Source organism: Oryctolagus cuniculus, chromosome X, assembly GCF_964237555.1.
Source record: "Oryctolagus cuniculus chromosome X, mOryCun1.1, whole genome shotgun sequence".
NCBI classification, from domain to species: Eukaryota; Metazoa; Chordata; class Mammalia; order Lagomorpha; family Leporidae; genus Oryctolagus; species Oryctolagus cuniculus.
In genome coordinates, this window is record NC_091453.1 from 31,452,583 (window position 1) to 31,467,861 (window position 15,279).

Genomic DNA, 15,279 nt, shown 5'->3' on the forward strand with positions numbered 1-15,279 from the left:
TCCTCAGTAATAGCATTCGAAATACATGAAGCAAAAAGTGACAGAACTCAAAGGAGAAATAGGTAAATCCACAGCTATAGCAGAAGGCTTCAAACTCCTCTCAGTAATAATATGGAATAAACAGAAAGGCATCACCAATCAACTGAATGTAGTATCTATAAAAATATTCTAACCAACAAAAGCAGAATATGCATTCTTTTAAAGTATATATGATATGTTGACCAAGACAGACTTCACCAAACATGAAGTATAAACCTTTTCAATACATTTAGAATAATTAACATAATATAACACATGTTTTCTAGCCATGATGAAATTAAATTAGAAGTGAACAATAGGAAAACAAAAGGAAAATGCCCAAATACTTGGAAAGAACACAATATACTTCTAATGAGCACACGGGTCAAGAAAGCCTCAAGTGAAAAAAAAAATTTTGAACTGAACAAAATGAAAATATAATATCTCAAAATGCTCATTATACAGCTCAAATCATGCTTATAGGGAAATTTATAACACTAAATGCTTACATCAGAAATAAAGGAAGGGGGCCGGCACTGTGGTGTAGCAGGTAAAGCCACCGCCTGCAGTGCCGGCATCCCATATGGGCTCTGGTTCGAGTCCCGGCTGCTCCACTTCAGATTTAGCTCTGTGCTATGGCCTGGGAAAGCAGTAGAAGATGGCCCAAGTCCTTGATACTTTGATACCAATCAGGATTGGTATCAAGGTAATGCTGACCTCATAAAATAAGTTGAAATATTTTCCCTCATCTTCTGGAATATATTGTCTGAAATTCATGCTATTTCTTCCCTTAAATGTGAGAATTTACCAATGCCAACCGTCTGGGTCTTGAGGCTCTTTTTCCAGAAGGTTTTTAACTATGAATCCACTTTTATTCATGGTTCTAGGACTATTCAGGTTATCTATTTCATCTTAGGTGATTTGATAAGTTGCGATTTTTTTCCCCCAGAATTAGAGCTGCAAATTCTCTTGCTCAAGTTTGCTTTAACAACTTGATTCCCCCTGGATTAGAGAAGAAACCACGTGATCTGGCCGCTTGCAAACTGAGAGGTTTCCAATCTTCTTGGCAGCACTCAGAAAGTGGTGGGCTGTGTGTGACAGGGCAGGGGGGGTGAGGCACAAAAGAGCCACAGAAGGGAATTAAGGGGTTACAAAGGGGTTCAGGGGAGGATGTTGATGGGCTAAATTTCAGATCCCAGCTTTGAGAGTGGAGCTGTCACATGCCAATGTGGTTACCAGTGCCACCCAAATCCCTATTACCTGGCCAGGGCAGAGGATTTGAAAAGTTCTATGAAGCGAGCCGGGAAATCAGTGCACTGGAGATGGGGCAGGGCGCAGGGGTGTGGGGGGGAAGAGTGGCTGAGACTAAGAACATAACTGGCCAAGCAAGGAGGGCCATGGGTCTCTCTCTACTCCCTCTCCAAGCAGACCAACTATTATTCTGAACAACCCTGTGGGATTCTACCTTCTGGGATTCCTCCATCTTACATGCAGCTAATACCGTGCCCACATATAATGCAATTTGTTCATTGTTCCTTCGAAGGGAATTCAGCTGCTACAGAACAAGTCTGAAAAACACTGCCCTCAGACGTCCCAGAGGAGGTGACTCGGGAATCTGGCATGGGTTCCTCAGGAAAGCAACGGGCCAGGCGTTCCCAACCCAAGGGAGGGCACTCGAGTAGAGTCAGCTTGGGTTTGGAAACAAAGTTGTGGCATCCAACTAACTGGGCTGCAATTCTTCCCCCATTTAGTCAGACCCAAGCTGAGACTCATAAAGCCCACAGCAACCTCAGAAATCTCCCTGGCCATACCCTCCTTTCTCAGTTGAGGAGACTGTGGTCGAAAGACAGGAAGCGATCGGCCCAAGGTCACATACCCTCTTGAGGCAAAAATGGGATTGGGCCCAAGTTCCAGGGTCCCAAGCAGAGTCCTCTTCACACTACACGTAAAAACAAGCCTTGACTGGACAGCCACTACATGCCAGGTGATGTGACAGCAGCTTTTGCCATCAGGGAATTTGAACTCAGTGGAGAACACATTAGACAATTACACAGATAACTACCATGGAAATGAATGTTTGTTACTGAGGAGAAAGGCAGAGTGTGTAAATAAAACATCACACACACACACACACACACACCTTCCCAAGACACAGCTCATCACCTCCCTCATCACAGTCACAGTGAGCCCAATGGGAAAATTTCGCATCGGAAAAATCAGGGAATTCATACATATGATGTGTTGGTGATGAAGTCAAATTTCATGTTGTGTGTGGGTGCAAACTGTTGAAATCTTTACTTAATATATACTAAATTGATCTTCTGTATATAAAGAGAATTGGAAATGAATCTTGATGCGAATGGAATGGGAAAGGGGAGGGTTGCGGGTGGGAGGGAAGTTATGGGGGAGGGAAGCCACTGTAATCCATAAGCTGTACTTTGGAAATTTATATTTGTTAAATAAAAGTTAAAAAAAAAGATTAAAAAATGTTGTCCTATGTCTGAAGTATGATGTCATACAGGCAGGTGGAGGAGAATGTTCCATTAGTATACTAAGGAGCTAGCCCAAAATAAATGGACACTGAACGAAGTGATGATTGTAGCCATGGGTATTTTGCAGACTAGGATGGAGGTACTGTGAGTTGAGTCAAACCTAACATGACCCAAATGCTACTGGGGAGATGACCATGGAGCCAAGAGGGCCCGCCAATAGCTCCAGCAACCAGCATATTCCAAGGAGCAGGTAGTTCTAAGAAGGCAGTGAATACCATATTGATACTATGTTTCAAGGCCCTGGAGGCGAAGGAAAAACATGATGAAATATGCCCAGATAGAGCTTCGAGTTTTCTCTCAGAACCTGATAAAAATAACAATTTTCACTGCTGTATCCCTAGCACCTCGAAGAGGCTCTGACATATAGTTGGGACCGTGAAAAAATGTCTTTTAAAATAAATATAACATGTTAGTATTAGACAGAAACTCCGCAAAACGGAAAACATATGCCCAGAAAACACTTTTGTGGTTATTATTTATACTGACATAGAAATAAGAAAGGAACTATCAGGCCCAACATCTAGTTTGAGATTTATTTTCTTGGTATGGTTTGGTGAAAACAGACAAGTAGAGGTAACACATAGCTTTTATTGTTTGCTAGCTATGTGGTCTTGGGCAAATATCTTGAATACCTCTGTTAAACTTATGGTCTGATTTCTCAAATAAGGCCAATCAACTCCTCCTCCCAGTGCTGTAGCACAGCTGAAACTCAGCCAATGCTGGTTTAGAGCAGGGCACGCAACACACAAATGAACACTGTCAGAGTGTGTGAAAACCTCTCCTATTCTCCTTTGGCCCCAAACTTATATCTTGAGTAGAGGTTTGTGTTACCTAGGTTGCTTTCCGAGTTTCTTCCCAAAGAGATGTGACCTTCATTCATTATAAGAGTTCCCTGGGGCCAGCGTCGTGGCATAGTGTGTAAAGCCACTGTCTGCAGTGCCGGCATCCCATATGGGTGCTGGTTCGAGTCCTGGCTGCTCCACTTCTGATCCAGCTCTCTGCTATGGCTTGGGAAAGCAGTAGAAGATGGCCCAAGTGCTTGGGCCCCTGCACCCGCGTGGGAGACCTGGAGGAAGCTCCTGGCTTCAGATCGGTGCAGCTCTGGACATTGCGGCCAACTGGGGAGTAAACCAGTAGATGGAAGACCTATCTCTCTCTCTCTCTCTCCTCTCTCTCTCTCTCTCTCTCTCTCTCTTTCTGCCTCTCCTTCTCTCTCTGTGTAACTCTTTCAAATAAATAAATAAAAATCTTTAAAAAAAAAAAAAAAGGAGTTCCCTACCCTGGCTACAAATCAGAGCCCACAGAGAGCTCCCTAGTCAAATGTCCTTCTAAAGGTGGGTGGGGTGAGAAGAGATCCCTGGTGGGGTCCCCTGGCTGAACCTTGGCCTGGGCCCTCTAGGAGCTCAGGGACTTGGGAACACAAGAGCATGCAAAAGGAAGCCAGCGCCAAGCTTCAAGGGCAGATGGGGGGCGTACAGTTCAGGCAGAAGCACTGTAGGACCGACGGCGGCTACTCAGAGAACATGAATGAGCTCAGCCCCCGGAGAGAAGCCTTCACTGAACCAGTGGATGACAAGCAGTTTGAGGCCAGTTTCCCCAGGCTCGGATTAGACACAAAGTCTGAGTGGATATATACCTAGACTTTCCAAAACAAAAATAAACAACAACAACAAACCACAAAACCACACAGAGATCTGAAATTGGCTGGTTAATTTGGCCCAAAATCTAACATATGGATAGATTCAAATGCTGCGAAAAGCCTGCATTTTTAAAGGAACATATGCATTTTTAACGCAAGTTTAACATTCTTTTAAAATCACAAATGATGGAATCAGAAGGTCAGTACTTACAAAGTTGCACCGAGGCATTTCTCTGCAAGAGGGTGCCGATCAGGAAGCCTTTCTAGTCTTCTGGTTGAGCTCGGTGCAACTTTAGTTCTTTGTTGATTTCAAGGACGTTGCCACCTTTCAACACTGTTTCTCCATCTGTGTAAAGAAAGCAGAGAGGGAGGGATCTAGCTACATCCAAAACACTACACTCTTCTTCCAAAAACAGAAATCATTATTGCTTAACTGCAGGCCAGGTATTTTACTACCAAATATGTATGTTTTTGAGTATGTGGTTCTTGAGAAGAGTATCAGGGAACAGAGTAACTAGGTAGCAGGCGTTTTCAGATGCCACTTGGGATATTTGCCTCCCATATTGATGTGCCTGGGTTGGAGTCCCAGTTTTACTCCCGATTCCAATTTCCTGCTAATGCATACCCTTAGAGGCAGCAGTGGTGGCTCAAGTACTTGGGTCCCTGTCACCCAGGTAAGAGACATGAATGGAGTTGCCATCTCTTGACTTCAGCCTGGCCCAGACTTGGCTGTTGTAGACATTTAGGGAGTGAACCAATGGATGGAAGATCTCTATCTCTGTTTCTTCCTTCTTTTCTTACTTTCTTTCTCTCTCTCTCTACCTTTCAAATAAATATTCAAAAATTAAAAGTATTTTTTTTTTTTTGACAGGCAGAGTGGACAGTGAGAGAGAGAGACAGAGAGAGAAAGGTCTTCCTTTGCCGTTGGTTCACCCTCCAATGGCCGCCGCTGCAGCCGGCGCACCGCGCTGATCCTGGCAGGAGCCAGGAGCCAGGTGCTTTTCCTGGTCTCCCATGGGGTGCAGGGCCCAAGCACCTGGGCCATCCTCCACTGCACTCCCTGGCCATAGCAGAGAGCTGGCCTGGAAGAGGGGCAACCGGGACAGAATCCGGCGCTCCAACCGGGACTAGAACCCGGTGTGCCGGCGCCGCAAGGTGGAGGATTAGCCTATTGAGCCACGGCGCCGGCTAAATTAAAAGTATTTTAAAAGGGAAATTCTCAAGTATTTCTAAAAAATTTCTTTAAAGTAACAGGAATTAGTGCAGGCATAAAGGAAAATCCCTTAGATGTCTTGTACACCTCAAAACAGGGCAGAGCACCACAATATACCCCCTCTTTTCCTTTTCATCCAGTCTCCATAACCTTATCTTCCAGATGCCTCTCTCATATTAGCCAAAGTTTATCGTAAGATGGAATAAACCTACTTACAGGCTGCAAACTCTCTTGCTAAGTACGTGGTTGTTGCAATTACATAAGACGAGTGCAGCATCAAGTCGATCGCTTCACACTGCAGATGGTGGGAAAGCCGCTCTGGGCCCCAGTGCTGCGTGCTAATCAATGCCCCAGCTCAGCCCACAGTGAGGAGCGTTAAGAGGCAGACAAAGAAAATTTGAGACTTAAAAGAGCTTTGATTTAGCCTGGCTGATGGACAAATAGCAAATATTTTTGTGATGTATGAAAATTATAATCAAGTTAACATACTAGCAAATGTCCCACTTTGCATCATTCTCAAATATAATAATGGGGAAAAGGTCATGAAAACCAAGTGCAGCCAAGACCAGCCTATTTTTAAATCGTGGGGTATGTAAAGTACACAAAGAGAAATGGATTTTTTATTAACTCCAATCCAGACAAAACCTTAGTATTCATTAAATACTGTACAAATTCTTCCCATAGGCCTTAAACTTAATAATACTATGTGCTCTGGGAACCCAACGTAGCCATAGAATATTCAACATTTATTAAGCACTAAGAACTGGAGAATACATAAATAGAAAGACCCACTCATCACTCTTCTACATTTCCTAGAATGTAAAGATTCCAAAAGCACATAATAATGACCAATCAAGGGAATAACTTAACAGTTTAAACAGCCTTATTCTCTAACCATCTGAAGTGTCCTATGGCTTGCAGGAATAAAAGTCCATTTTTTTAAGCTGGAGAACTATTATTGTAGCCAAAGGTTAACAAAGTACCTAAGTTTAGAGTCAATAAAAGCAAATTAACTAGGAGTAAGAGGATTAGTGCTAACATGTGAAGTGTCTGCAAAGTGACACTTATCTCTCAATATTCCTGGGGCGGGGCAGGCAGCCCCTCTTTTCTCACTCCAACTCATTTCTTAGGCCCTTAACACTGTGCACACAATGTCTAACTTATACCATGTTAAAAGAATTGTCTTAAAAAGCACAAAGCAATGCTTAATCACAGACAACTGTGAGAAGCACCAATAAAATTTTTTCCTCTTACTGTCAAAACAAAATGGAGGTTTATGAAAAATCATCACAAGCCTGCTAAACATTAACCTAAAAATTATCTCTTCAGTATCCAGTGTCCAATAAACATATGAAGTTCTAGAAGTATACAGCTGAACAGGCAAATTCTTTATTTCTCCCATTTCCTTCGGAATGTGTTCACATTCTTACAGCTCAGTTCACGAGATGTAATATGATCTAAGACATTGTGCAAATAGATTTATTTGGAAAGCCTTCGTTCATTCATAGGCCTGAAAAACTGCTTGCTTCCTGTGTTCCAGAGGAGGTCATCTTTATAATTAGTAGTTTTGGTAAGATTTACTTTGGGTGCTTCTCATGTGACTAGACACCCTGCTGAGGGAGACACTGAGCAACAGCAAAATGCTCCCTTGCACAAATGTTCACAAGTCTACAATAGTCAGTCCTTGACCTTCAGTTAGTACTTCCCCAAGACTTCAGCTGACCTTCAACTATTTTATCTGAAGGAGTAAGAGCTGCATTACAAAGACAGGATAGAACCCTTCATGCACATATACTTCACTTCAGACAGCACAAAGGGCAGCAGCGGATGGAAGGAAATGTAAAGCCTCAGTGGGCCCACTGAGCTGTCTGGATGGCAAGGAAGTGGAAGGACAGAGGAGGGAATCCTAACAGTAGGCAAGAAACTGCAAAGATTAATTTCTCTACTCCCCCAGGTTGCCATAAGAGAAGGCAATTGTATTTTGTGTTTGTTTTCACTTTCAAAAAACATTACCTATGCATACAGGTAAATACAGCAATTAAAACAGACTTGAGCTGCCCTTGTGTTGACTGTCAAGGAACAGTTTGGGTTTTTTTTTTTTGTTTATTTTGGCTTTTTTTCTTCATACTATTTGCTGAACTCTTTTCTTAATATAGAGTTAATCATATGTGTATAAAGTCTGTTGAGGATGGTTCTCATTAAAAATAAGAGTGGGAATAAGACAGAGAGGAGGAAGTTTTTAACTGTAAAGCTGTATAGTTCTGCATACATTACTACAGACTTACTCCTAAGGGTACAGTTTAAAAACTTTCCATGGGACCCAAATCCCACTTAGCTGGGTGATAAAAATGCCATCTTAAATGTTAAAGTGAGCATATAGATAGGATTAAGTCTTAAAGTGATCATGTAAATAGGATAAAGTGCCTGGTAAAAATAATAGAATTAAAAAGGAGAGAATGTTCCAACATGGAAAGCAGTCCACATAGCAGACTCATAGGATGACAATCACTTTAAGTAACACTCTGACCTCAGAATCAGCCCTTCAGGCTTCCTGGTCTGGCTGAAAAGCCTGTGAGAGCATTTCAGGCATGGAAAGGCAAGACCCTGTGGCAAAAAAAATGTTTTACATAAGGGATCTCTGTGGGAGAGACCCCAGTGGAAAGAAGTGGCCATCAAAGAAGGATGTACCTTTCTCTGAAGGGAGGAGAGAACTTCCACTTTGCTTATGGCCTTGTCTAAATACTGACAGAGATTGTGAATTCAAAAGGCTTCCACAGCCTTGGCAGCTCATATCAAGAGCCTTGGGTGGTAATTAACATCATATATAAGAGTGTTAGTCGTTAAATTAACAACAGGAGTCTGTGCATTAACTTCCCATGCAGTACCTCTGTGCTCAAGGAGTTGTATTATGAGAGTTAACTGTAAAACTAGTTCTTGTTTTGTGTGTGTGTGTGTGTGTGTGTAAATTGTTGAAATCCTTACTTAGTATAGAGTTGGTCTTCTGTGTACAAAGTTAATTGAAAATGAATCTTAATGGAGAATGGGACTGGCAAGGGGAGAGAGAAGAGGAGGAGGGATGGGAGTGTGGGTGGGAGGGCGGGTATGGTGGGAAGAATCACTATATTCCTAAAGTTGTACTTATGAAATTTGTATTCCTTAAAAAATAATTAATTAAAAAAAAACAGAAAAAGATAAATGGGGTTCAACTGCACAATCCTTGGATAAGCAACACATTTGTATCTCCTAGTCAAGCAAAACATTCTGGGAAAGCAGACATGATGGCTTCCAAAGGCACACAACCTCTGCAGCTTGGCAACTTTATGGGATGACCACAGCTCAAAGATCTCTTGGCATCTTGGAAACAGGGTACATCCATCCTTCTCTCATGCCAGCAGTAACCTGAGGGTGATTTTCCCAATAAGGTATCTTGCTAAAGGCCCTCACAGAAACATCTCATTTTGCTTATGAGGCAATTTCATTTCACAGAGCATCACCACATCAACTGGGGTGGATATAGGAAAGGTAGGTGTGGAGCAGTGATGAAGGAAATGCACCCTCCGTGGAAAACCAGGTCTTTCTGCTTTCAGGTATACCCGATTTCACTGTGGTTATTATATTCAGGAGACTCGCAGGGTACAAAAGGCAATATTCTGGGGAATAAAACCATAAACCAGTAAAATAAGCCTCAGACTGTTTCCTCAATTTGTTATTCTAATCTCTCCAATACTGCATGTGACTTCTTGGGAAGAGAGTGCAACAAAACCAAAAAGTTGTTTAAGGACAAAAAATTCCTGTGCTTTTAAAAACAACATGTAATAGAAATACCTGCTTCAATATATGAGATAGCAAAAAAGTTTAGAACTCTTAAGGATAGATAGTCCAAGCTTACAAAGGTACAGAGATGATGATGTTTACAGATGGAAAATATTTTGAAGGCATTTGTTGGGTTTTTTTAGGTATCAACTTTTAAAAAATAAAATGTTTGATTTACTATGCAGTGCTATTTTGAAAGATTTAAAATTTCAGTTACTATTGTAAAAAAAAAAAAGTTGGCAACACGAGGATTACTTTTCAATTGCTTTGTAATCTGTTGTCCCTTTTGCTACCTGCCAGTGCATGTGAGACAGCTGTTCAAGTTAAGGCAAAATAGAAAACTCCCCTATGGCTCAATTTCCTTGTAAGTAACTTGAGAAAGTAAAATTTACGAAGCACTTTGCAAGTACAAATAAAGCTATTTAAAAAGATGGGGGGGGGACAAGATTAGTACTTCTAAGTAGAAATTCTTATTTCATAATTACCTCTAAATTCTCTAAGTCTCCTATATTTTCAAATGTACAACAGCCACAACAATCCCTAGGGTAGCGTTTTCAGTAAACACTCTTTGAACTGAGGAAGAACTGTCTCAGATTTGGTGCCTAAGGAGACATGATGACTAAAAACACTGTGGGATCCTGGATGGGATCCTGGAACAGACGAGGACATAAGTGGAAAAACTGGTGAAATCCGAATAAAGTCTGGACTTTAGCTAGTGCTTTCGTACCAATGTAAGTTTCCTGGTTCCGTTAACAGAGAATGCTAGGTAAAATGGTATGTGGGAACTGTGTACTATTTTTGCAACTCTATTGAAAATGTAAAATTAGTGGTTTTTTTTTTTGGTAAAATGCTCTTGGAGAAAGAAAATCAATTGTCACATTTTACTAAGAATCGAAATCTAAAATAGTTTACTGCAATCTGTAATAGTGAAGGGCCTCCACTAGATGGCACTGTTTTATTCCAGTGACCAGAGACACCTTCTCACATACCTCTCAACCATCACTGGATAGAAATTTTTCTTGAGCTTATTTTTATAGCTCCAATGGGCACCATTTCTTAGTATAACACACCCTATGATTTGACTCTCAATGTATAAAATAGTGTTGCTCTACTTTCTTGACTCAAGCTTCATTATCAGTCCAGAATTTTAAGGTTTATGAATCCACTCACTCAACATTTAATTAGGCTCTTTATTTTGTGCAGCCATTATCTCTACAGTCTGAGGCAACCCATTCTCTTTAGTGCTGACCAATATGAAAAACTTCCACCCTCCTACACACTTGAAAACTGCACAAAATCCAGAAAGTTACTTGGATCAAGGAGCAAGCTAATGTTTGTCACCTTGTTTTCATGATTCAATGTGGAATGTCCCATTTATCTTTACTGCTCAAATAAAGTGTTAGCTATTCAACAATAACTTCTAGATTCCCTTTGTATAGCAAAGCTAAAAACCATTTGCTTTTAGAAGTTAAAACCAAATAGCTAAGGTCCGCCCATTCCAGTGTGGTTTGGCTCCAGCAATCCAATCATATTTATTTGTAGCATTTCCTGGACCATTCAATAACCTCCTTCTAAAACATTCCTGTCACCCATGCTCCTCAGCTCACCAGTGCCCTCTGCTAAAAAGCTCTAATAAACCCAAGACTCTGAAGTTCTATCTAGTATCAAAGTTTCACTTTGGGAAAGATATTTCAGACATTGCCAATAGGAAATTTTTTATACAGGATTAAAGTCACTCAGGCTGCTTACAAGTCAAAATGAAAGTAAAATCATGCTGTTTACTAACCTAGTTCCAAAGTTCTAAACTTAGATTGGACAACGTTCGATCTCTGAGTTTCATGGAATAAGCTGTTAGACTACTTCTGAATGAACTAGAAATAATGATTCTATATAAGAGGAACAATACTTATAACATCTGGTCCTATATAACCAGAAGTCACAAAAACGGGAGACACCCTCTATTTGGATTAAGGTGTTACCACAAAGGCTTGAGGCAATTCTTAACCCAAATGTCCCGTAAATCCCTCTTCTGCGCCCATTTTTATTCTCATATACCAACGAAACCACTGATGAGCAGACTACAATAGCCAAATTGGATTTTAAAAACTATTTCCTTTTAAAAACAATTTGCTCTAATTGTGAAAGGAAAATTCTTGGATAAAACTTTTCCTACAAGAAAGCACCAATTTCTACATTACAGTTTCTGGGTAGCTCTAACCCTCATCTAAATTTAACACTCGTTTTAAAGGAATGACATTAAATGAGTCTACTTTCAGCATCCCTGACTCTGAACAATGGACCTATTACATTTACCACAAAGTTACTTAAATTATAATCAACTTTAAAAGCAAAGATATAATTTTTCATGTTGAAACTGAAATAAATTAAATGGAGAGAAGCTTATAAGCTATGCCTTAATAAAACTGCAACTCTGTATTTCTGAACCATTTGATTCTTTTAAAACAAACTACAACTGCTCAGCAACTTGCCTATGGACTTAATTTTACTTAAATAAATATCCATGCAGTTACTTGTTGGAAGACCTTCCAACAATGCCTTCAACCAAGAAAACCTAAGACTTTGTCTTCTCTCTTCATGCCATGCAAACTCATACCCTTTGAGATAAGTTTCTTATTTATCATACTAAAAGCAGAAAAACATATGCAAAGCCCTTATTCAAATGAACAGAACTCAGGATTATCTTCCAATTACATACATACATGCATATATATGCATATATATATATATCTCACATCCCTATCTATCCATCTATCTATCCATTCACTTATCTATATAAAGTTATATAGATATCTATCTATAGTTATATATCTATATATCTACAGTTATCTATCTAAAGTTATATATCTATCTATCCATTCACTTGTCTATATAAAGTCATTTGGGACCTCCAAGTCTCTGGAGATCCCAAATAACAAGGATAAAACAAAACTGAACAGAAAAAAAAATGGAATTAAGTTCAATTAAAGATTTTAGCTGAAAATGGAACATTCAGTCATGTTTTAAATTTAGCTGGGTTTGAAATCTTTTTCATAAAAAAATTGTAAATGACACCATAATCCCCAAGACACAGCTAAATAAATTCATCTTTAATATATGATTCATGGCCTTCTTATTTCTTTAAGCAAATCATAAATGCCTGCTACATGTGAGGCATTAGGTTAGCTGTGTAGTGGCATTACAATAATGATCCAAATAGTGTCCTTGTCCTTAGGGAGTTTAAGTTTAATGAGGACAAGGGGCCAGTCAATAATCAGTATCTATAAAAAGAAGACAGATGCTGATAGGAAAAGATAGCAAATCCCCTTATTCGGCCCAGTGTCAAGTAGAGTTTCAGAGAAATTAATCAACATTTTTAAATATTCTCAACAAAGTTAAAAACAAATCATTTTCTGATTAACACTCAGTTCCTTGAAAATTCTATAACAGACTATCCTGTCATGGCACATTTATTTACATGTAATGATCTTTCATTTTTTAAAAAAATAGCGTGTGTTTATGAAAAGGATGGTTGGTCAGATCTTAACACTTTTACACCATTATAAGAAAAGAAAACTTCAGATAAACTCCAACAAACCTCTGTTTCCGGTTCACAGACATCACTACCAACCTCGTTTTAATCAATCGGTTGCTCTTGCTTACACATATGGTACTGCTTCAATGCAAAAGGAACAAACAAGCTCATCTGCCAAGAGCTCCCCACCAGGAGGTGAACGCCAAAGGAGCTGCACTTGTAAGAATTCTAAAGGAGACGGAACTTCGTGGTGGTAAATGGAATTCCTTCCAAAATCACAAAGGGGATCCTTACTTGTGACCAACTCAGCTGACTTCGTACTAAAGGGACCTGTAAATAGCTCTCGTGCTACTTATATCCCCTCTAAATTCACTATTGTTACTCATTATGAGTTCACTGATATTAGTCAGCACAAGTTGGTGAATCACCGGATTTTTTTTTTTTTAAACACCAACTTTCTCCCCTTCCCCTCCTTTTTGGTTTTCCTTTCCCTTTGGTATTTTGCAACATTTGAGAAGATGAGTAACTATACCCAAGAAATGCTGCTGGGCTTTCTTGTTTGTTTGTGGTCTATACAGTGACTATATCCCCACTAATAAAAAGTACACCTTTTCACGTCCCATTTCTTCCAGTCAAACAGTGACATCTCAGCTCCAAGGAGTTATTCTGCGTTACAAAATTCACGTCACATGTTTTGTTTGATCTTCATTTTTTCTTATCTTATTTAGCCATAGCTCTCACACAAGTCAAATTCTTTCTCTATACCTAAACAATAAATAAGTTCTTGGGACAAAATGGCCCTAATCTGGGATATGATTTCTGTCAATCACAGGCAAAAAAAGGAAACTGTGGACTATGCTGGCCTTCAAAATTATGTCAGTTAAGGCCCAATGTAACCAACCCCATTTTATCTTTTCTTATGCACCCAGGTTTCCTCCAACCTGCCATCACTGTGAACACCACATTTGCTGGATGGAAAGAAAAAAAAGACTCCTTGCTGTGAGTAATCCATAGGGACCTTGGAAGCTCTCCCTCTCTGTCCACCCACCCGTGCAAGCACTCCCCCTAGAAACGGAAGCGGAAATGCAAAGGAAAAAACTGACCCCAAACACTAAGGGCACCGCCCACTCCCTGCTCTCTGGACTGCAAGTGCACTGACATCGTTCTGCTCTCTGGCCCACCACGCACCTGCATCTTCCCCTTGCAAGCACACTCTTGGCTCTTTCTGAGACACTACCCTTAAAGGTCAACTGGGTTAACACAAGAGCCTGGCATTTAGATGTGCATGCTAAATATGTGCAAAGCCAAATCTCATCCACTTCCCTCTTTGTAAGGCAAAAGTTTATGGGAACCAGAGCATATCCTTGTCCTGGTTACATCTGGGGTTTCTTTTCTAGCCTGCAGACAGCCACCCATTAGCAGTGCTGTACAATTGAAACCAATAATGCGGAGCCAGTTCTGTGGAACAGCAGGTTAACACCCTGGTCTGAAGCGCCAGCATCCCATATGGGCACAGGTTCTAGTCCCGGCTGCTCCACTTGCGATTCAGCTCTCTGCTATGCTATGGGCTGGGAAAGCAGTGGAAGATGGCCCAAGTCCTTGGACCCCTGCACCCAGTGGGAGACCCAGAAGAAGCTCCTGGCTCCCGGCTTCGGAGCAGTTCAGAGCTCAGCTCCAGCCATTGCGGCCATCTGGGGAGTGAACCAGTGGATGGAAGACCTCTCACTCTGTCTCTACCTCTCTCTGTAACTCTGTCTTTCAAATAAAAAATAATAATAACGCAAGTAAGGATTCACCAGGGGACCAGTACTAAATGAAAAGCACACCTGCATCTCCCCATTTTCATAACCCTTAGGTAATCTGTCACTTCACTAGGACCCTTCCTTTCATGCGAAAGGAAAGTGCCACCCTGAAGTGCTACAGCATTGTCTATTTGGGCCTTACACAGCAGTTGTATAGAATCAAGGCTGGGTTTCTGCCTGCTATGAAACATTGTGAGGAGACTGTTTCTCTGGAAGAAAGTGGCTGTCAATACACAGACGGCAAAAGCGAGAAGTCCCTCGTCAGCTAGTCCTTCATGTCTGCATTCCAAAAAAAATCTGTACCCATTAACTGCTATACTTTCTCCTGTGTTGGGGTGGGGGTGGGGTGGGAGACAGAATCAAGACATGGGCCTACGGTGGTACACCTCATCTTGAGTGAACATATTCTTTCCAATATGCTTGTAAGATTCCATCACTCCCAATCATCTTGCAAACTACACTTTTGAAAAGAATTCATAGAAATTATGTGGCTAGGCTAGAAGCCTGGTTTCGCAGAAACAGAAACAAACCTTGATTTTGTGAAAGCTATACAACGTATAATGCAGAAGCATTTAGGTGAAGATGCATTTAATTTTAAACACAGAGAGAGGGAGAGAGAGATGTATTTAATTTGAAAGTGAGAGAGAGAGAGAATCTTTGATCCACTGGTTCACTCCCCAACTGGCCACAGCAGTCAGGGCTGGGTCAGG

The 15,279-nt window shown here is 40.7% G+C and overlaps 1 long non-coding RNA gene across 1 annotated transcript in view; it reads right to left on the reverse strand.

Moving 5' to 3' along the window:
* LOC103351793 (uncharacterized) overlaps positions 1 to 15,279 on the reverse strand; it is a 114,767-nt gene that overhangs the window by 50,038 nt on the left and 49,450 nt on the right. Inside the window, exon 6 of the long non-coding RNA XR_519493.4 lies at positions 4,421 to 4,555. This is a non-coding gene — a long non-coding RNA (uncharacterized lncRNA). The remainder of the gene's footprint in view (positions 1 to 4,420; positions 4,556 to 15,279) is intronic.